At 34.2% G+C, this 22267-nt stretch overlaps 1 pseudogene; it reads left to right on the top strand.

The window, feature by feature from the left end:
- Positions 1-4042: 4042 nt before the first annotated feature.
- LOC110719057 lies at positions 4043-22259 on the top strand (annotated as a pseudogene).
- Positions 22260-22267: the final 8 nt, after the last annotated feature.

Below are 22267 nucleotides of genomic sequence, written 5' to 3'. Positions count from 1 at the left end.
GATTTCAATTCTTTGCTTCTTCTTTGCCTTTTAGTTGTAGACTTTCTTGTGTTGAATCCAGCAGCAAATGCGTATCTTTTATAAAATTCAAGGCCCTCTTCAAGATTATTAAACTTCATCCCCTATAGCTGGTTTCAACTCATTGGGGCATATTGGAAGCCATTCTTTTGTTCCTCCAGGAGTGAGCAAAGGTGCTACTTTAGGAGAAACTACTATTGTAGGAGTAGTTGCCACATTTGTGATGGTACTAGAATGACTGTCAAGTTCTTCGTTGTTGCTCATCATTTCTGAAATCAGATTCAGAAATCAGAATTGCAAACAGAAAGATGAGGGGGGAGGGGAATAGGTTTATAAGGAAGTGTAGGGAGTGGTTGGTGTGTGTAGGAAACAGACCAAGAAGAAGGGGGGGGCTTGTGTGCAGGCAAAGAAAACCAAGGAACTCAATTTGATAGCAGAAACTAGATGATTTGAAAAGGAGTAAAACTTGATAATGCTACCCTTCAATATGATTTGCAAAACCTAGCTATATATAGCATTCAGTATAGCATATTTGCCTACAAAAAACCATACATTCTTAGACACACACACACACACACACTCTAACACATGCACTCTTACACTCACTTACACACAAACACACACACACACACACAGTAATTTCAGATTATCACAGCACACGGAAGTGCTCAATCTAAAAAGCACAACCACTTGCTCATTTGATAAATGAGCAACTAAATATTTGCTCATTAGCTACAGCTACAGCTACCTCTTTCACTTTCACTGCTTCTGCAACTCATGTTATTGAGCTGAATCCTATTTCTCACCCTCTTTCTTACACTATACAATCACCACCACCACCAAACTCTCTCTCCTTCCTCCGCCCTTGTCCCTGTACCTTACCACCACCAATATCACCACCCACAACCTGTGTCACTCTCACTCCCTCGCCGCCGCCCCTGTCCCTTGCACCCTACCACCACCACCATTACCAACTTATTTTGCTCATTTGCTCCTTTTTATATTTGCTCTTTTTTTTTGGATTTGCTCAATTTAATTATGTTTCCTCATTATATGTTTTTTATATTATTACAAATATTTAGGTTTGCTCATTTTCAATTCATTTGCTCATTTTAAATTTGATTGCAAATTTCCAATTTCTATCAAATTAATCAAACCTAAATTGTTGATTTAATTCAAAAAATTTCAAAGAAGTAAATTCAATCAAATCCATAATTGATGCAATTAAACAAGCAATTCAATGAGAACAGAACAAACCTCAAAAATCGAAAATTATCATGCAATTAACATGCAATTCAATAACCTGGTGATTGATGCAATTAAATATGCAAATTAATAAGAACAGAACAAACCAAAAAATCAAAAAAAAATATCATCCAATTAACATGCAATTCAATAACCTGGCGAATTTGATTTGTAGCAGCGAATTGCAATCGCGATTAGTAATATAGCGCAAGGCGAGCAAGGTCGGTGTGAACTTGCTTATGATTACTTTGATGAAGCAATTGATGAAGCAATTTGAAGCAATGAGAAACAGCGTTACTGATTAGGCGCCATTGATGAAGCTTCGTGGTGGAGAGAGAAGTTAGTTAGCTAGGTGGAGAGAGATGACAGTTAGGTGGTGTATTTACTGATTTTTCCATTACTATGCGCTTTTTCATCCGTCAGATCTATTTAGTTCAATGGCACAGATTTGGTCTCATATAAGAGATGGTCTCACCGGATCCCGACTCTCTCTCTCTCTCTCTCTATATATATATATATATATATATAGTGTGTGTGTTGTGTGTGTGTGTGTGATTGGTGTGTTGTGTTATATGATTTAATTATCCTATTGATTGATTGTGTTATTATTCTAGCGTTTTTAATGTTGTTTCTCTAGGGGTATTGTTATTAAGGTTTTAGGGTTACTAATATTATTATTTTTGGGTTATGATGAATCGATTATATTTGGTTATTAGTATTATTGTCCTATAAGATTTGAGATATTTTGTGAATCGAGTATGTTATGTTATATTACTTGGGAACATGTGCCATTATTGAGACACTATTTATTAGCATGTAAATGGTTATTTGATCAGTGTATGAGATCAAAAAGTTGAGAATTATTATTTTGTTCTTGGGTTGAGTCTCGACGTTATAGACCTTAGTCCTTGGCATGTTGGTAAGAAGATGATAATCATGAGTTAAGAATGAGGTACAATCTTTATTTATATTTTTTATGGTCACCTACAATGGGATTTGCCCCGTATGTTGGTTTGGTTCAAGGTGTTTTTCTGGTTATTGAGAGTATTCAAGTTTTTATACTTGTTGGTTTATTCATTCAAATTACTCATGTCCAAGGCTAGGTATTGAACAAAGAACATGGCACACTTATTGGTTAGATGAGTTAATTGAGTAAAGGTTCGTATTATTATTCGAGGTTGAGTTTGACAAAGGTTATTTCCAGAGTACAATGTGTAATTTAGTTTTGAGCTATATTGTTTAAGTGAGCTAGTACTATTAATTATTCTATTATTCTCTGTAGTCTAGTTATATGTGATGATTACTCGGCTTTTTGCTGACGTGTGTGTTGTTTGTTTGCTTTGCTACTTGTGTTTGTGGCCATGTCTTATGGTGACCCTGCGACGATCTATTTTGGAATTTGTCCTTAATGGTGAGCAGTCAAGTTTGTTTAAGCAGGTTAATCAAGTGATCGTAGCTAAAGGAGCTCAAGTGTTTCGATAATACTTTTATAATGAGTTTGTAAAGTTGTATTAATAGTTTACTTAGACTTATAGAGTTGTAATTATTGGGATTTTGTAAACCTTAGCACTTGACAAGTTGTCGAGCTGAGTGTGGCGATAATACCTCCGATTTAGGTGTATGCTTCCGCAATTTTATTTAAAGGTTGCTTATTTTTCCTTTAATTTTTATTTATTTTTAATTAGTAAATCGGGGGTGTTACAGATCTAAATAGATTAACCAAAATTGAACTAATAGTTAGTGAAATTGACGATTAGAGAGAGAAAATGGTGAATTAAGAAAATCTAGGTTGCAATTGAAAATAATTTTACGTTTACAGTGACATTTGTTGCTCAAAATTATCGAAAAGTTTGAAAATCACCTTCTCTTTTTACGCGGATTTCTAGAATTTGCTATAGCACCAGCAATTCTTCTCTAATATCCATGATTATGCACGAAATTTTTGATATCTAAGCTTTTTGAGAATGTTTATGGAGGTTTCTGAAAATGAACTAGAGGAAGTGACAGTGAGAGACAGAAAATGGGTATGGAGTTTTTTCCCAAGTTTTGAGAGCACCACGTACGCTTTTAATTTTTATAAAATTATTAGAGTGCCACGTAGGATTAATATTTTTTAAAACGCTACAATTGGATTATGCCACGTAAGATTAGTTTTTTTAAAGCGCTACGTAGGATTATAATAATAAAAAAAACGCCACGTAGGATTAATATTTTTTAAAACGCTATAATAAGATTATGTCACGTAAGATTAGTTTTTTTAAAAGCGCTACATAGGATTATAATAATAAATAAAAATTTATCAGAGCGTCACATAGGAAAATGTTATTTTTAGCCAATGAAAAAAAAAAATTGCATTTTATTTTAGATCTAAAATTTTATATTAATTATAAAAATAAAATCAGCGCGTTTTCTATGTGGCTGGCGATATTGTGTGGCCAGCTGAGACACACCAAAACATTGACCGAGTAATCCCTGATCAATAAAGTAACCCTTGACCAACTGAGTAACCCCTGACCAAGTAATTCCGGCTACACGATGTGATCGGTCACATATAAAACTTTGTAAAATAAAATATTATCTATTTATATTAGAAATTTTTATCTACATATGAAAAACAAAATATAATTCATTTTATAACCCCTGACCAAGTATTAATAATTTTTTACCTATAATAACTATTGGTAATTGATAAAAAAGAATACTCTCGTAGTTAGATTTTTGTGGCCCATGCTATTGGAACTTTGGAAGTGTGGCAAAGGTTACACCTCACACACACTAATTAGATTTCATATCTTTCTGAAGCACATTCCAAAAACACATTTTCAATTTCCCGGGAATTTCAGAGACTAACAAATTCCAAGAATGCCCCTACTTCTCCGGCCACCTTCGCCGTTACCACCCCTCTTCCACTCATTTTCCGGCGACCACCCCAAGCTGAATTTCAATCTCTCCCCAAAACTCAACAATTTTCCTCAACATCGGCCGACGTCGCTTTCCGCCTCCCGAAACGTCGACTTGTTCACCCAGAACTCGGGGTACTTGTTCAAGCTCAGTGACTCGGAGGCCGAGTCGCTTTCGGAGTATGATATTGCGAGCATTGGTTCGATTTACAGAAGAAAGCCTTTGATTTTGGGTCGTAGGTTGTTTCAGATTGGTACTACGCTTGGAAAATGGTTCGGAATTCGGTATATTGACGGGGTTATGGAGAGGGCTGATACCATGTTCAAGGTTATAGTATTTTGCTTGTAGTTTTGTTTCAGTTTCTACTTGTTTGCAATTGCTTTTAAGGGCAGAACCAAACCAATTTATAAGCTGTTGCATGATCATAGGAATAAACTGTCCAATAACAACCAATTCTTATTTAAAATTGGTAAAAATGTAAGAATGATTGTCAATGTATAACTTTAACCAATATCTACACTTATAACAAGAATAAATCAACAAAGATAGTCCATGATTAATTAATGTGAAAGTCAAAACGCTGCAATTATTCTTAAACTATGAAGCACAAATACTATTTTTACATTCTAAACAACAAAGTATATACTCCATTGGTCCATCATATATGGTCTTTTATTTTGTTTGCAAAGTCTATCTTAGACTATCAATATCTCTTTAATCACAATTTTTTATAAAAAATTACTTTCTCTATTTTTTAGATGCTTCATCTTCTATAAATGGAAGTTTCAATTTAGATGCATTATTCTCCCTTATAACTAATAAATTCTCTCTCTTTCATATCACATGATCCCTCTTTACTTTCTCTCTTTACTTCAAAAATTGCTCAAAAGTAATGCATCTAAAAAACCAAGAGACGAATACAACAATATCTCACATGACTACGGTCAAAGTTTAAAAGTTTGATCACGAATATGAAAATGAACACTGTACCATGAGACGGAGGGAATAGACATGGTTAATAAATTCATGTATAGCTAATTGTTACTTTTGGGGTTTTTCTTCTCTTCTTTGCCCCTCATTTGTTTGGCTGCCTGCTATTGACCACACTCACTTTTGGCCTGTTTTAAGATGACCCTAACCTGATCCACCCAATAACCAGGTCCAACATCCGCTATCTGACATCACTGTACCTTTGTAGAGTTTGAACTTTTTCAAAACTATATAAACTAATGATGGATGAGGCCTTTGGAGGCTATAATTTGGTAGGTATTAGCTAAAAGCAAAGAGATGTTCACTATTAGATTGTATCATGTCAATCAAGGACATAATGTGAAGCTGACTCTGCTGCAATATTCTTACTTGAACGTCTTGGATTGCTGCAATGGTTGTGTTAGTTTAACCTTGAAGAGTGTTGACATGTTTCCTCTTATTGTTTGCAGGTTCGAGCTGCTGAGCTTCGGAAAATACTGGTTGAACTTGGTCCGGTATTGATAAGTCACATCTTCTTTGGATTCCATGATGCTGTCTTGAATTTGTTCATTCATGTTTTTGTGCTTATGAATTCTGCGTAGCTTGTCCACATGCATGAATGTATCTGTTATCTCCATGAATTTCTATTTGGTAACTCCATGCTCTGTCCTGTCTCTGGTTTAGATTTTTGTTGTTACCCAATATGCTACTAGAGCACTAGGTGCATGATATCTGCAATGCTTTTGTCAGATCATAGCTTCAAAAAGTTAGTCTGATTTTCTAATGGATGATATTTAAAAGATGAATATCCTTTACTAATAGTCTATTGTTTCTGTGCATGTCTCAGCCACTAGAATAATTCTATCTTGCACATAATTTATTATTCCTATTATTGCAGGTTTCTGTTTAGATATTGGAGGATTAGGGATAAAAATAAGGAAGGAAAATAAAATTTCTATATGGATTGTGTGTTTTTTTTTTTTTTTTTTTTTTTGTTTGTGCTAGCTTATGACTTGGTTCCTTTCTATTTTGGATACTCTCTTCTTGGGTAACCCATCTTGAGCTTCTCTTTCTCACTGCAGGCCTATGTCAAAATTGCTCAGGCTATTTCATCTAGATCTGTAAGTTGCCTGTATCCTCAATTTAGTGTTTGTTGATGCTGATCTACTGTTTTAGATTTGTTAACTGTGTGTATCTGTACTACTAATACCATTTTGCTTTGCATACTTCCTATTTCTCAAGTTTTTGACTGAGTATTTCCTATTCTTTGCCTTCTTTAAAGACGGAGGTTTGGAGCAGTGACTGAAATCACCATTTAAAATATTTCTTTGGTTGTCAACTTATTAAAAGGAAGTAGTACATGTAAAGAAAAAGAATTTGCACACAATTTCTACTGATTTTTAGGGTGCTGTTCTATTCACCTCACTTATCTGAACTTTTTCAGCCGAACTTATTTAAACCTTTTTTTTTTTTTTTTCTCTTCTCCCTCTTATAATGAACTGAACTTATCTAAACTTTTTAGAACTTATGTTAGTTGTGAGTTGAACTTGGATGACCTTGCTTTTCGTAAATAGAACTTATCCTATCTCTCTTTTTTATTTTATTTTATTTATTTATTTTCCCTGAAATTAGTGAATTTAAGGAGAGGAGAACATAGCCTTAATTTCCTTATGACAAGGTACCAAGGGACATACTTTGATGGGCATCATCAAATAAGGGGTGCATGTCACATGTATATTGACATAATTTAGTATTATATAGAGAATCAGATATTGAGAATAAATATCAGAACATGTGCAGGAGAATTGGGGAATTTCCCCTTACAACTGGATCACATCAAGGCATTGCACAAGTCCTTTCTTTTGCAGATGATATTGTTTTACCGGTTGACTTTAGACTATTAGAGCAGGTTTTCATGCAAAGTTAGATCTTTGGAAACAAGAGTTGGAAGTAAAACATAATGTTTGGAGTGTACTGTGCATATGGCACGAAGGAGGATCCTAGACAAGATATTGTGAAACTAGATGGGAGAGGAAAATCTATTAGTAAGACTAGGTGGGCCTATCATTTAGGAGATTGGAGGATTAATATCATTAATTACCTGGCTCCAGTGGAGAGAAGTGTGCGATTGAAATGTTCCTCAGAGGTGAAAAGAAAATTTTGTATGGTTGCTGTCCACCCAGCTTTGCTATATGGCCAATATGGGTCATTATGTTGGGTTTCAAAAAAGATCATGCTTAAAATATGAATATGGCAGATAGATTATGTGTACGTTGAATGATGTGTGATAGCATTTACAATGAAGATATCTGCTGTAGGGTCATAATGATTGTAATTGAGGATACTATGAAAGAGAGATGGTGGCGGTGATGGTTTGGAAATGTATAACACCAACTGTAACACCTCCTAAATTGAACCTTTTTAAAATTGAAAATTCATCCAAAACCTTGTGAGTATTACACATTACCTAATCAACTAGGAAAGTGAAGCCATTAATTAAGTGGTATAGTTAAGAGTAAACTATTAGGATCTCAAAATCCACAATAACAAAATGAAATAAACTAAATTAAATTGTTTTTGGGTTAAGTAAATTATATCAATTGCACATTCTTGTTTGTAGCCTATTAAATAAATGGAAGACATATAAAAAGTGACAAACTCCCGAAAAGTCGACAATTTGAGTTGATTCCATTTTCATCCTGTGATAATAAGTAATTTTATATCAAAAACATCTTTGAGCACATAAATTAAGAACACAAGCTCTATAACCAACTAAGTAATCACATTATTACTGTACCACACAAAACAAGGATAGTAAACACAGTACCAGGTGACTAAGCTGTAAGCACAGGCACCACCTACTTTTATTGAGGTCGTGCTTAACCTTAAAGTGACCATAGCTAGAATTTTTACAATACATGTCCAGTGTTTACACCCCTCACCAATTATCACAAGATTGGGAGGAAGAATTTTGACATCAAAGTATTTTGCACCTACTAGTAGCCTTTTCTAAGGCGTTGGGGGTGCATTGGTACTTATCTTGTATTAAAATGAGTTTGGATTAATCATTCTTTTGGTGATTAGCTAGAATTATATGAACATGTAACCAGGAGGTATTTTTTCAAGATGTGTTCAGTTGTTCTCATAGAGACGTCATTGTGGAGTTACATACTCTTTTTTCCCACCAAATTTTCCTAGTTGAAAAATCAGCACTGTATTCATATATATAATAATCACCGCGCAGCTCATATGATAACATATTTTATAATTCACTATGTACCAGTGTTGGCAAGTTGCAAATCGCAACGTTGGGGGATACCTACTTGCCAATGCACATTTTGTAACTTTTATATCTTAAATTGTATTTTAGTAAGTTGATATTTTGAAAGTATATTTTGATACGAATCTAAAAAATCCCACATGGCTATTTTTTCCAATGTATAAATCATAAAAGATGATCAAAGGATCATGTGTGAATAGTGTAACATTCCAAACATTCGATTAAAGAAGAACGAAGGGAGTTTTTATCTGTGAAGGATATTTATGTCTAGCTATGTGGAACTGCTTTGGGATAATTAAGTATCGTAGTTTATCTTGGTCAAACTCGACTTTATCACTTAAGACATTTGTGACAAAAAGAGTTTTATTCTATGTTACTGAAATCTTTCTTGGCGAAGGTAAGTAGAAGTTTTTGCTTAATTTTGTACTCCTTTCTATTGAAGTGAACTGTTGTAAGAACTTGGGGAAAGAAAAACTTTGTTCTTCTGATGTATGAACTGTTTTATGAACTATTTTCAATGTTTACTAAAATCGTTTCACTCTTTCCATCTGTTGGATGAAATGTCAAAAAGCAGGAATCTACAAAGACTCTTTGACATTCTTCCTTTTGCTGTCAATTCTTATGAACTATTTTCAATGTTTATGTTATTATCTTATGCATCAATTCTTTTCGTAGGACTTAATTCCACCATCATACTTGGAGGAACTTTCAGTGTTACAAGACAGTATAACTCCATTTTCCAATAAAGTGGCATTTAGTCTCATTGAGGAGGAACTTGGGATGCCAATCGATGAAATCTTTTCGGAAATTTCATCAGAGCCAGTAGCTGCTGCATCTCTTGGCCAGGTATCAGTAATTGTTGATTCAAGGTTGATGTGGAAAAGTAAATTACATTTTATGGGTATATATTGGGTACTCCTTTCTGCGTTGAGAGGGATGTTGAATGCATGTACATAGGATCATGACTTTGTAAGCAATAAGCATTCTGGTTTGTTTTTAGGAATCTTAGCCTCTGTAGGCTCATACTATAGGAAACATGTCAATTTTTTCTGGGACTACTCCTCCGTTCCTAATTAAATGCATCACTTGTGTTGGCACATAGTTTAGAAGAATCTTTGAACAGTAATATTATATTATGAAAGAGAAACAAGTGGGTAAATTATTTATTAAAATAAAAGGCATATATAAGAAAGAGAAATAGCAATAAAAAATTCAAAAGCCAATGAGAGACGGATAGAGAAAACCATAAAAAATAATGAGTGAGATCATGACATAGGAGAGAGACAATTATAGAAGGTTACCCAATATAGAAGTGAGGCATATATTTTGGAACGGCCGAATAAGGCAAGTGATGCATTTATATAGGAACGTAGGGTTTATTCTCCGATGCTCTTATGTGTCCCTAGTTTCTGTTGTGTGACTTTTATTCAACTGATACTTTGTACTTTTCGTTTCTGATTAAGAAAAAGGTTTTCTAACCAAAAGAACATTTGAATAGGTTTATCAAGCTAGACTTCGGGCAAGTGGACAGGTGATTGCTGTCAAGGTCCAGAGACCTGGTGTAAAAGCTGCTATTGCCTTGGACATATTTATATTGCGTTTTGTTGCAGGGATAATTCGGAGGCAGGAAAATTTAATACAGACCTACAGGTAATGATGCTATTTGCTGCTTGCAACAATTATAATTTGAAAACTCATAGTGGATGATGCGAGACAGTAATAGAGTTGATTCAGCTGATAACAAAATCATGCCTCATCAAGTGTTACGCTTTACATGACACCTCATAGAGTACACTTCCACAATGCATTACTATTGGTTGAATTGCAATTGTAAACTCACCACAATTTAAACCCTAACTGTGATGCTCTCAGGTTTTTTGAATATGGAAATTATACATATAAAAACAAACAAGCAGATGTTGGCCTTCACTTCCTTACCACTGATGGACATCCCTTGTTCTTGTTTTGAGAGGTTGAACAGACCTAATTTTATTCCTTGTTGTCCTCCCTCTTTTCTCTTTTCCAGTTAAGGTTTAACATTATAGTTACTCTTTTTTTAGCACTTTCACTTGCCTATGAGCTTTGTTCCTGGTCAGCTGCAGCCATGCCATCTTGTTCTCATTATTTTTTTTTTTTCCCAGATTTTTGGTTTTTAGTTTTAAGATCTAGACACACCCAAGTCAAGACCTTGTTTGTCCTATACGCAAAATTCCCTCTTTGTTTTTGAACTTTAGATCTTGGTCTCCTTTGGTTCCCTTTTTAGCATGTATAGTGATTTATCAATGTTCTCTTTGTTACCGGCTAAACAGACTCTCCTCGACACACCCAAAAATGGTTAGTTTTGTGCTGAAAGTCAGTAAATTCTCTGAGTGATCTTGAACACAGCAGGTCATTCGTATAGTCCAGTCTTGGTGGATCTCGTTGTAAAATGTGTGCAGTGATAATGCATGAAAACTGCTATTGTTGTGTTGTAAAGGGTTGTGACATGCATTGGATCTTGCTTCTATGGCCTTTGGGATGAATTAATGATTGTCATTGAACTGCAAAAGGTCTTATGTTAGTTAGTTATTGATATTATTGATTTGCTCATAATCTGAGCGAATTTGTATTTGTGATACATATCAAAGAAATCAATAAATTGATCTTTATGGAAGTGATTCCTAGTATTGTACATGAACATTTGGACAAAAACATTTTTTTCTAGGACCAATTCATCATTTGTTCTTTTTATTCTCTTACAAATAATTAGGAAAAAGTTATGAAATAAAATTTACAAATATAAGTTCTGATTAGGAATCCACATCATTTTTTTTTTTCTTTCATTTTCTATTGATGATTATAATTGAACAAGTGGATTATTATTTGCAGGCAGTCGTAGATGAATGGGCTTCAAGCCTTTTTAGGGTAAGTTTATCTACTTTGATCATCATGGCTACATATTTCTATGACCATCTACATGCCTAAAAGTTTGACTGAGGGCCTTTGTTTGGCTATTGGCTCATCTCGTACTTGCTTATTTTCTTAATTATAAGCATGGCAGGTGTCACCTTTGTGTTAATTATTATAAAAAAAAAAAAAATCTCCTTTACCTTTGGGAAAAGGGTACATTTCTGCATTAGTATCCTACTAACTGAAGGAAAGATTTTGGATGCTACTAGTTTATTGCATTTTCACAAGTTACTTTTTTCTCGGATTCTATTTTCTTGTCCTGTCTGTTGTTACTTTCTCTCTATTTTGACACTTACCATCATATTTTATTTTAATTTGTTATGATGGTCAAATGTGAGATATGAGATAAGAAATATCCTTAGAGCTTCATAATGAATACAGGTAAATCAAATTGAATGCAGGAGATGGATTACAGGAAAGAAGCAAACAATGGATTAAAATTCAGGTGAGTGAGGCTAATTGTATATTGAAATGTTCGAACTTTTAAGGCTCTCTTTGGCAAGGAATTTGCTGTGTGTAGGCAATGACAATGTTTACTAATAGTCCTTGTTATTTTCAATTTTACTATGACTTATATTGTATCTCTTAAATTATGTTGATAAAAAATGGAGTATTAAAATTATACAATTAAATACATCTTAAATAGCACTTTCATAATATTTATTTATTTATTTATTTTTTTTTTTGTTTTTTTCAATATGTTATTGAAAGTACCCACCAATCAATTAGTCACTTTGCAACACTGTTATTCTAAGGCATCCTTTCTAAGATCAAGTATGTGATTGAGGCATTAAGATTGCACCTTTTCGATCTCTGGCTGTCTATGGTGCTATAGCATGGTGCTCATATAAGCTTGCCAATGTTGCTTCTCTGCATCCTCTCTGTTAGGCGAACTGATCCATTCCTTTCTTACCTCCAAGTCCCACTACACTCTTTTTAGAGAATCTGTTCGTGTGGCTAAAAAAATTTGTGACATATTCTTTTGGCTGGGTTCTGAGGAAACAGGACACATTCATTTGCTTATGATTTTGTAGTCATGTTGTATTAAGGTGAAAGGCCTTAGATCTCAGTTGTGGTTTCTGAGACAATGTTTAACAAGTGTCCTCAATTACGTATTAGTGTAGACTATTTGCTTTGGTGGCCTAATTGGCTTCTTTTTATTGCAAGATCAATGTTTAGTGTTTTGTGTTGACCTTAGTTTAAGATGAATGCCTATGGGCTGCTTTTATTTTTGGTTTGGTTTCTGAATCAAGTCTTTTCTCCTTTTTGTTATTTGGGACATCTTTGTCCTCTCTTCCTCCTTCTCAGAAAGAAATTTTGCATTCTTTCCTGTGTTTCCTCAGCTTTCCCTGCCTTCTCATATCTGTTTGATTCTAGTATGTAATTTTCTTTCAATACCTGCAGAGAGTTGTATGGTGGTCTTCCTGATGTTGTGGTTCCCCAAATGTACATTGACAAAAACAACTCAGAAAGTCTTAATCATGGAATGGATTGAGGTAAATATCATTCTATTGCTTCTTGTTGCCTTTTACCTAGTTTCCTCATCAGCACATTTATTAAATTAATTTCTGGACAATTATTTATTTATTTATTTATTTATTTATTTTTTTTGATAATTTGGACTAATTTTATTTCAGTGTCTGATTAAAGAAGTTTCTGATGAGCAGTTTGAAAATGCATAATAGAAACATTTTAAAATTTTCTGCATTGTGCTCCATTTTTGTTGATATATTTGGTGGGGTGCACTTGTGTGTTTTCTGGAAGAAGTGCACTGTAGATAAAAGTTTTCTGCATACATGATAACATGAAATCCTCTCTTGCTACTTCCAAACACATTTAATAAACAGGAGAAGTGCACTTGTGTGTTCACCAGTTTGCAGTTGGTCATTCTTCTTGAGTCTCTTCAAACAAGCTTCTAATGTAAAGGCTTTAAGTTTTTTGAGGACCTTAGAATTTTGAAGAAAGCCGGATATAGGCACTAAGGAAGAGATGAGGCATTTGGAGATTACTGCAGGTTATGAAGTGAACTACAAGAAAGTATATCAGGACAATCCCTAGTGAGATTCTCCGATCTGTAGTCATTCTTAGTTGATCAGGACGAACTTGAATGAGATTCTCTGATCCGGAGAGTCCACTAGCATCCAGCATTGGTTAATTGAGCAGGTAGATTCTATGGTGGAAGTTCCAAGAAGGAGCACTGTTCTATCTGGCCAGAGGGTCATAACTTAAGCACTATGAACTATATATTGTTCTCCAGCTCGCGATTTTCCCAGTTATGAGCTTACCCCATTCCAAACTCGAAAACACAATAACCATACCATGCACTACCTCCATTCTTGAAAGTTTTTCACATTATCTGTTTTACTCCGTTTCTTTCTTTCTTTTTTTTTTTTTTTTTGAAAGAGTTTCACTCCATTTCTAGTTTTTATTTACACTTTTGCTATATATATATATATGTGTGTGTGTGTGTGTGTGTGTGTGTGTGTGTGTGTGTGTGTATGTGTGTGTGTGTGTGTGTGTGTTTATATATATGTGTGTATATATAAATAATTATATATATATATATGTGTGTATATATAAATAATTATATATATATATATGTGTGTATATATATAAATAATTATATATATATATATGTGTGTATATATATATATATATATATATATATATATATATATATATATATATATATATATATACATATATATATATATATACATATACATATATATATACATATACATATATATATATATATATATATATATATATATATATATATATATATATATATATATATATATATATATATATATATATATATATTTTCTGAATTTTTTTTTGAAAAAAACCACATTTACTACCTTACCCCACAGTATTTACACCTTTCCACTCACTCTTATATTTACACCTATTTCTTACACCCACCCATCTTTTTACACACCCTCTCTTACTTTTACCCACCTTTTTCTTACACCCACCTACCTTTTCTCACTCTCTCTTACTTTATCCACCTATTGTTTTACACCCACTCACCAGATCAACACTATCTCTCCAATTGTCTTAATTTGTGTGCAAATATTAACTGTAAAGAACTTTTGGGAATGAAAATGAACTTCTACAAAGTAGACGAAGACTCATAAAACCTGCAAATATATTTCTAATCAATGAAAATATTCAACTGCTTGCTATATGCAGGAACATGAGATCGCAGTCTTTTGAAGCGCTATCAGAATACTAAACTGAATTGTTGATAGGGCACATGCTACTAGCTTAGATAGCATCCCAAGGCTTTGATGGCCGACTTGGTTAATTCCTACTTAACACCATAGAAAACCATCTATATCAGATCTGTTGTGAATATCGGCATGTTAGATTGTTTTTGGCAGGAAGATAACTTCTTGGGTTACCTTATGCTAGAAGAAGCTTAGTTGTTGGAATTTTTCTTATTTTGACTTAGCAGGTCTAAGTGAAGTTTTAATAAGAAATATTTTAATAAATTATTTTTTGCCATGCTGTTCTAGCATGTTCTCTGGTTTTTAATAAAATTTATTAATTGCCAAAAAAAGAAAAGAAAAGAAATATTTTAAAAATTTGTATACATTATTTTCCAATTTTTTTTGTTGTGAAAAAAGGTGGTGTTGTATTTGATTTGTGCGGAACAAGGTCATTGAATAAATAATTGATGAGAAAGCAATAAAGAAGATAAACAAAAACACACAAGGATTTACGTGGTTCTGTCAACTAGAACAACTCCACAGGTGGGGGATCCGAGAGCTTTTCTTCACTTTATAGAGGAAACAAGAGGATTATCCGATTGTCCAAGGAGCCAATAATGGCTTAATTGGCTTAATGAAATATAAAATTCAATGGTTCTTTATAACATAAGAACCCTAATTAAACCCTTTGATTAGTCCCAAAGCCAAAGCACAAGTAACCGACATGACTAAAACAGATCTTAGCTAAAATATTGAATGTCAGAGAACAAACTACATGTCAAAAATGAGGTAGCCAAGATCTAGTGCGCGGATGTGGAGTAGTTACCATCCACGGACGCGCATAGGTTGTTTTTGCCCAAAAATTGCCTTTACAGAACTTTCTGCCTTGGACTTCAAATTTGCATTTTTACGACCCTTTTACACAGTTGCTCATCATTAGTCAAGTGTGACACACTCTCCTTCTAGTGGATATGGGTCACACATAACAGATTTTATCCTAGACATGGGGAAATTAACTCGATATATAGCTGGAGAATAATATATACTAGTACTTTATACTTCATAGTGCATAAGTTATGACCCTAGTGAATATACAAACATGGATTGAACATTTTAAACAAAAATACAATTTCCTTGGAAGTGAATATGAGTATTGATTGGTTTTTGTGCTACATGGGTTTGGGTACATTGCAAAGTAAGTCAGGAGAAGGTCGTATATTACATTCACTAGTTCTCTCCTCAAAATAGATGTAGGCCTTGTTCTTTCACAATTGCTTTCTCCCTGTACCTTAACTTAAAACCATATGTAGTTTCAGTGGAGGTCCATTCACCTAAATGGTTTAACTTAACTGCTATAATCGATCCTTGCTTATCTTATTTGTTCTGTTTGTATGTTATCTTATTAGTTTTTGACGTTTATTGTCTTTTAGGGGCAAAAATTGGCTGAAGTTAAAGATCTTTATCTGGTTGAGGTAAATAGTTTTATTGGATGATCTTGAGAAAATCTTTACAGTTATTCTATAACCAGATTCTATAGCCTAACAAAAAATGTGTTCATGGACAGGTAGGAGTTTATTGCTCATTTAATCAATTGCTGGAGTATGGATTTTATCATGCAGATCCACATCCTGGAAATCTTCTGCGCACATATGATGGAAAACTAGCTTATTTGGGTAATTGGGTTCTCTCTCTCTCTCTTGCTCTTGTGCAACGGCTGTGATCTATGTCTGTTTTTCTATTTCAATTTTCAGTGCCTGCCTTGTTTTTCCCGTATTTACATGAAGTTTGCTGATTTTTTCTTATTTCTGTATCTATTTTCTAAAGTGTTAATAATTTCATTTCAAGGACACCCATGGCTCTCTTTCTGTGATAAAAATTAACATGTCTTTGAACTTTTGGAGTGATGGAAGGTTGGTATTTTGTTTGTCCTTGCTTGCTGCAATTTCCAAGTTTTGTCTGCCTGATGGATGTGGAAGAGTTTGCACTATCTGATGCTATATGACATAATTTTCATATTTTTCAAGGTAAAGAGAGTAGGAAATCATAAAAACAGTACAACCAAAAGTCAAATTAGCCTATCAAAGAATTATGAGAATGCATGCCAATGGTGATAAATATTCTACAGCAAAAATGTAGTTCAGCACCAGATGCCAAATCAAAAAAACAAAACCACCACATGTTAGTAGCCATACTAAAGAAAATAATGTACTCATATTCACCAAAGCACCCAAAAGCCTGCCATATATGCACACTTTTAGTTTTTCAGACCTCCCTCTGCTATATTCTCCTTTGCTATCTACCTTGCCTGCTTGTGGCCTCACAAAGAAAGCAAAACACATCCAGCGCTTGGATCTTTTACTTAAAGAAAAGATCATAAAACATTAGCCACCTTATTTTGAAGGAAGAGATGAGGTTAGTGATGTGAATTTATATTTAATTTGTATGAGGATTATAGGGTACCATGTTTATCTCTCTTACTGTGTTACTGGAGCAGATTTAACTACCAGTAACATTGGAGATGAGAGTTTAAAGTGTTCTTGTGAATCTTGTCACCACCTTTTCAGACTCGTATTGGCGAAAGTCTAAATATCTGTGTAATGTAATTGAGGCACAAGTTGAACAGATGTTTTGACAAAGTTCTTCAAGACTACAACATTATCAATACCCCAAAGCCTATATCGAGGCTGCATCGTGTCCTTCCCTGGAAAGGAAGCAGGGTTGGGTATGTGCAACAACAATCTACTATTTCACAATGATAAGAAGCGTAGATATTTATAAAAAAAACTAAATATTTAGTCCATTACAATTCAAAAACTATGGAATAATGATTTGTTAGCTCCATTACTAAGCAACAACATGCTTTTGTGGTGTTTTATATATCAGTAACTACTAATTGAACTTTTTTTTGCTGATATAGCGAGTCTTCATGGTATAAAAAAATTCGGTTGCTGGAAAAATGCACCATTGTGAACTACCTTTCCAAAATTTTTGTTGTCAACATGTCTTGGAGACTTTGGGAAAGATTAAATTGCATGGTTGCTCTGAAACCCCTGAATGATCCTTAACTATTACTCTAATTTTGTTAACGTGTTAAATGTAAGAGTATATACCAAGAAGAAAAAAGGGGTGTGCTGGGTATACTCTCTCTCTCTCTCTCTCTCTCTCTCTCTCCTTTCATCCTTTTTTGTTATGCTGTTGCTTGTCCTTCCCCTTCTCTCTCTAAACGTGAATCATCAGACTAAGAGTCACTTCCTGTCATAAAGTGGATATTGAACCCAAATTTTAAATGAAAAATTTGCTCATCCTCCCAACTAGAGCATATATCACTAATGTACCCAAAGCATAAGGACTTGGGGAAGTGCATCATATAATGTTGCAATTGATGTACTGTGCAGCTTGTTCGTTTGTTTATTTCATTATTTATTTATTTTTAATATGTGAGGACATATGCCTTACACATTCACCCTGTAAAATATTAAAAGAGTGCAAGTAATTTTCATTTTTCTCATATTCTTTTGTTTTTTCACTTCCAGACTTTGGCATGATGGGTGATTTTAAGGAAGAACTATGTGATGGATTCATTGAAGCTTGCCTTCATCTTGTAAACCGGGACTTTGAAGCATTGGCTAGAGATTTTGTTACTCTAGGGTATCTTTTAGTAATATTCTTGTTGTATATGCTCTGTAGTAGTGCTTTCAAATATAGTCCATTCTTGATATGCAGCTGATCTTTGACAGGCTTCTTCCACCAACTTCTGAGAGAGATGCTGTCACAAAGGCATTAACAGGTTTCCATCTCTTGTGTACTACAATGTTCTGTTGCCATGGCTAAATACCTAAATTCTGAGGTTGATCATGGTAAAACGTTTTTCCAGGTGTCTTTCAAAATGCTGTTTCTAGAGGAATTCGCAATATAAGTTTTGGGGATCTCTTAGGTGACCTGGGAATTACCATGTAATCTTCAATTTACCCTACTAATTTGTTGCTTATGTTGTATCAAGAATGACTTTTTGGGTTTCAAGGTAAAAAAAAATCTGTATGAGGAAATGGATTTGTTTAAGGTATGAGAGGGCAAGGAGGAATAATCCCATACCTCAGAATTACATTACCTGTTGTAGTAATTGTGATTATTTCTTCCTGTCTACTAGGAGTGGTGGTGTGAGAAAAGATGATTTGCATCCAATTCTTTTTGTTTATATGTAAAAAAAAAAAAAAAAAAAAAAGTTAAATATTGAAGGACAAGAAGGGAGTCATATGCTAGCAGAGGGCTAAAAACTAAGAAATCACCATTCCTAATTTTAGCATGTAAAATTTTATGCACAGATCCAAGGAAGACTAGGAAGACTGATGGTCAAATTGCTGAGCTGGGTTTTTAACTCTACAATAGTCCAAACTTTGTAAAGGAAAACATATTAACATAAACTAGCTCTTCTCACAAAGATATGCTGGATTTTATTCATTATTAACTTTCGTCAAGCGAAACCAAAGTTGCTATTATTGTATGTTTGTTTAACTTTTAATAATTACTAGTACCAATAAATGATACGCTTTTTACTCAATCAGTTTAGAAAGATTCTTTAATGAAAGATTTACACAAAACACATGAATGCTGGCATATATGTTTGAAAAAAGAGAAAAATGTCTATTGTTTATGAAATTTCAAGTGTTTAAATCTGCTTTAAGGAATTTGATATTGACTGCAAGATACAGTTCTAAAGATATACATATATGCTGTTCATTTCAGGTATAAATTCAAATTTCAGATACCCTCATATTTTTCGCTTGTCATAAGAAGGTATTGCTTCTTATTTAAACAGATGCAGTTCTTCGTTGTATCTTGTACTTGTTGATGCTACAAATATATGTAAATGTTGCTACTGAAAGTTACTTCGTAGATTCAGTATTAAGGGCTCTGTACTAAAGTCTTTTGGTATCTAGTAGTCTTGTAGCTTTCTTGAGAAGAGGCTTTGCAGTCTGTAAGTGTGCATGTAGAAGAAATACGTGTGATGTAGACCATGCAATGCAGGACTTCGGGTAATGATTATGAGATGCCAGTAGTTTGGGTAGGACATTTGTGAAAATCTTTTATCATAAGATATGTGTGAAGGTCAATGAGTGAAACAGATGAATGAAAATATTGAAAGTTCGAAACATTGAAGTTTATTCAGGTGACCTGTGGAGCAAGGACATAAGCACATACTTCCTCCAATTTTTTTTTACTCACAACACTTCCTTTTAGGGAAATGTCTAACTATATGCAAGAGTTGCAACATGACTCTATTTGGTAGTGTTTGAATATTAAAAACACCATTTCTACTGTTACTTCCCCATTTCTCCTCACCCTTCTTTCCTCTCTATCATTTAACATCCAACCACACTAGTCAACATCTCAGCCACACCCACCACCAGTATTAGCCAGCATCAAACCAAACCCATAACTGCTATAAGTGGCCTTATCTATACTTGAAGCCAAATCTACTCAGATCCACCCCATCTCCTCCTTCCTCCCTCCCTCCCTCTCCGCTCCTCCCCTTCTTCCGGCAATTTACACCTGCCACCACCGCTGCAAAAATTACACCAGTCAAGAACAGAACCACGGTCTGCGATTTGTTTTCCGTCTTTTAATAACCCATAGTTTTTTATTACAGAAAAATCCGATTCAATTTCCTGACCCAATATTCTTTAAAAAAAGATAGAAATAAATTAGAAATGTTGACTTATTTACTATATAATATGAAGATAAACAAGCCATATTGATTTTTTGTGTGGTTTATATGTAAAAATTTAGAAGAATGGAAAACTAAAGAGAATAATCATTATAACGTCGTTCCTAGATAAGCGTGTGTGTGTGTGCAAAAAAATGATATTTGCTTCATCTTTTGAATATCAGCCTGGCTGTCTTGGAGGGTATTGCAATTAGCTTTGATCCTAATTACAAGGTTCTGGGTAGTACATACCCATGGATTGCCAAAAAGGTCTTGATGGGAAGTTCACCAAAGTTGAAGTCATCTTTGCAGTCTTTATTTATAAGGTAGATTGTGTGATATAATGTTTTTAATCGTTATCCATTCTTTTATAAGATGTAAAAAGTTTGTCTATCATGACTGCATGCTGTGTGCATTACATAATCTCTATTCTTACTCTATCTTCTTAGGATGGTGTCTTCAATATTGAGCGTTTAGAGTCACTACTAAATGAGGTGAGAACCCCCACCTTGGCAGTTGGCACCCCTTTATGGCTCTGCTTATTCTTGAATCTTACTTTCTGCTACTTCTTTCTTTAGTTGTTCTTTGGGCCTATATATATACACTTGTCATACATGTTCAGTTGTGAGAATCTTTGTCCTAAATTCTTTTGTCTTTGAAAATTCATTTTCAAATTTATTGGGTATAAAGTGTTGTATATAACACTTGCCATACATTTTCAGTTGTGAGAACGTTTTTCCCAAAACTCATCTGTCTTCGAAAATCGCTTTCAAATTATTGGGCTTATAAAGTGTTAAGCTGTAACTGATGCAAGATACATTAACAAGGAACAAAAAATTATACTCACAGAATTATGTAGTACTACTACTAATACATCTCATGGCATTGCCTTTGCTACTTATTCTTACCAATACCCTTGATTTTGCCACAACAGATGCGTCGTGCTAGACTAGATAAGACGCAAGTAAAGAAGGATGAATTTGACAAAAAGATTGCTGCCAGAGATATTTTATCTTTCACATTAGCAGAGCAGGTACAGTGAACTGCAGAATCCTGTTCCGCACTTCATGCTAAATGGGCACATGTGCATATTTAATTGAGGCATGTATTCTGTCTTTTGTGGAGTTTATTGTAGTCTTAGTATGACTTGCATATTTTTCTAATATATAATAGCGTTCCTGGTTTCACTATTGGTACATTTGGTTAAAAAAAACCATAGTGGAGCATGTCAAAACGCACAAGATAGGAGAAACGAACAAATTTATATGATGTACAATGCTCACTTTGTTAATTTCTGTTCTATAAACATGAGGAATGGATTGCGTTTGAGAGCTTTTTTTGCTGCCTTAAAGTTTCATTAAGGATGTATTGGCTCCTATGGTATGTATTGCAGATGTTAGATGTGTATTTTTGGGGACTACTTTGACAGGTTGTAGATGACTCATTGATTGACCTTTCTTTTTAAGTGGGCAAGTATCTTGTATAAACTATAACACATTTTAAACTATTTCTTACTGTAGAGATGTCCCCTATTTCTTTTGTTCGGAAAAGCTCAAAAAGCTCTGTCATATTTCTAACTCTTGTTATATTTCAGGGTTCTTTTGTTCGGGAGATTTTTCTTGAAGAAACTGCAAAGGTGAGAATCATAGATGTGTGGCGAAACGATCTTGGGGGGGGGGGGGGTAGGGGATGTTTGGGAGACGCATATTTTCTCTGATTGCTTGTTTGTTAATTACAGGGTTTAGATGCATTGGGTATAGCTACTATAAACTCAATAGCTTCTGGACCTGCTGCATATCTACCCTTTCCTGTTCCAATTCTGTCATTTCCCCTAACTGATGAGGATGTTATCAACTTGAGGAACTTCCGCCGCATTGTGCTATTGGTGTCAGGGCTACAGGATTCTGGAGTAGTAAGTATCTCTATAATCTTTTATACATACATTATCACACTTATCAATGCAGACAACAATCAAGAACATGC

Source organism: Chenopodium quinoa, unplaced genomic scaffold (genome assembly GCF_001683475.1).
Source record: "Chenopodium quinoa cultivar QQ74 unplaced genomic scaffold, ASM168347v1, whole genome shotgun sequence".
Lineage (NCBI taxonomy): Eukaryota > Viridiplantae > Streptophyta > Magnoliopsida > Caryophyllales > Amaranthaceae > Chenopodium > Chenopodium quinoa.
Note: the sequence above shows the minus strand (reverse complement) of the source record. Positions and strands in the feature narration are given on the sequence as shown.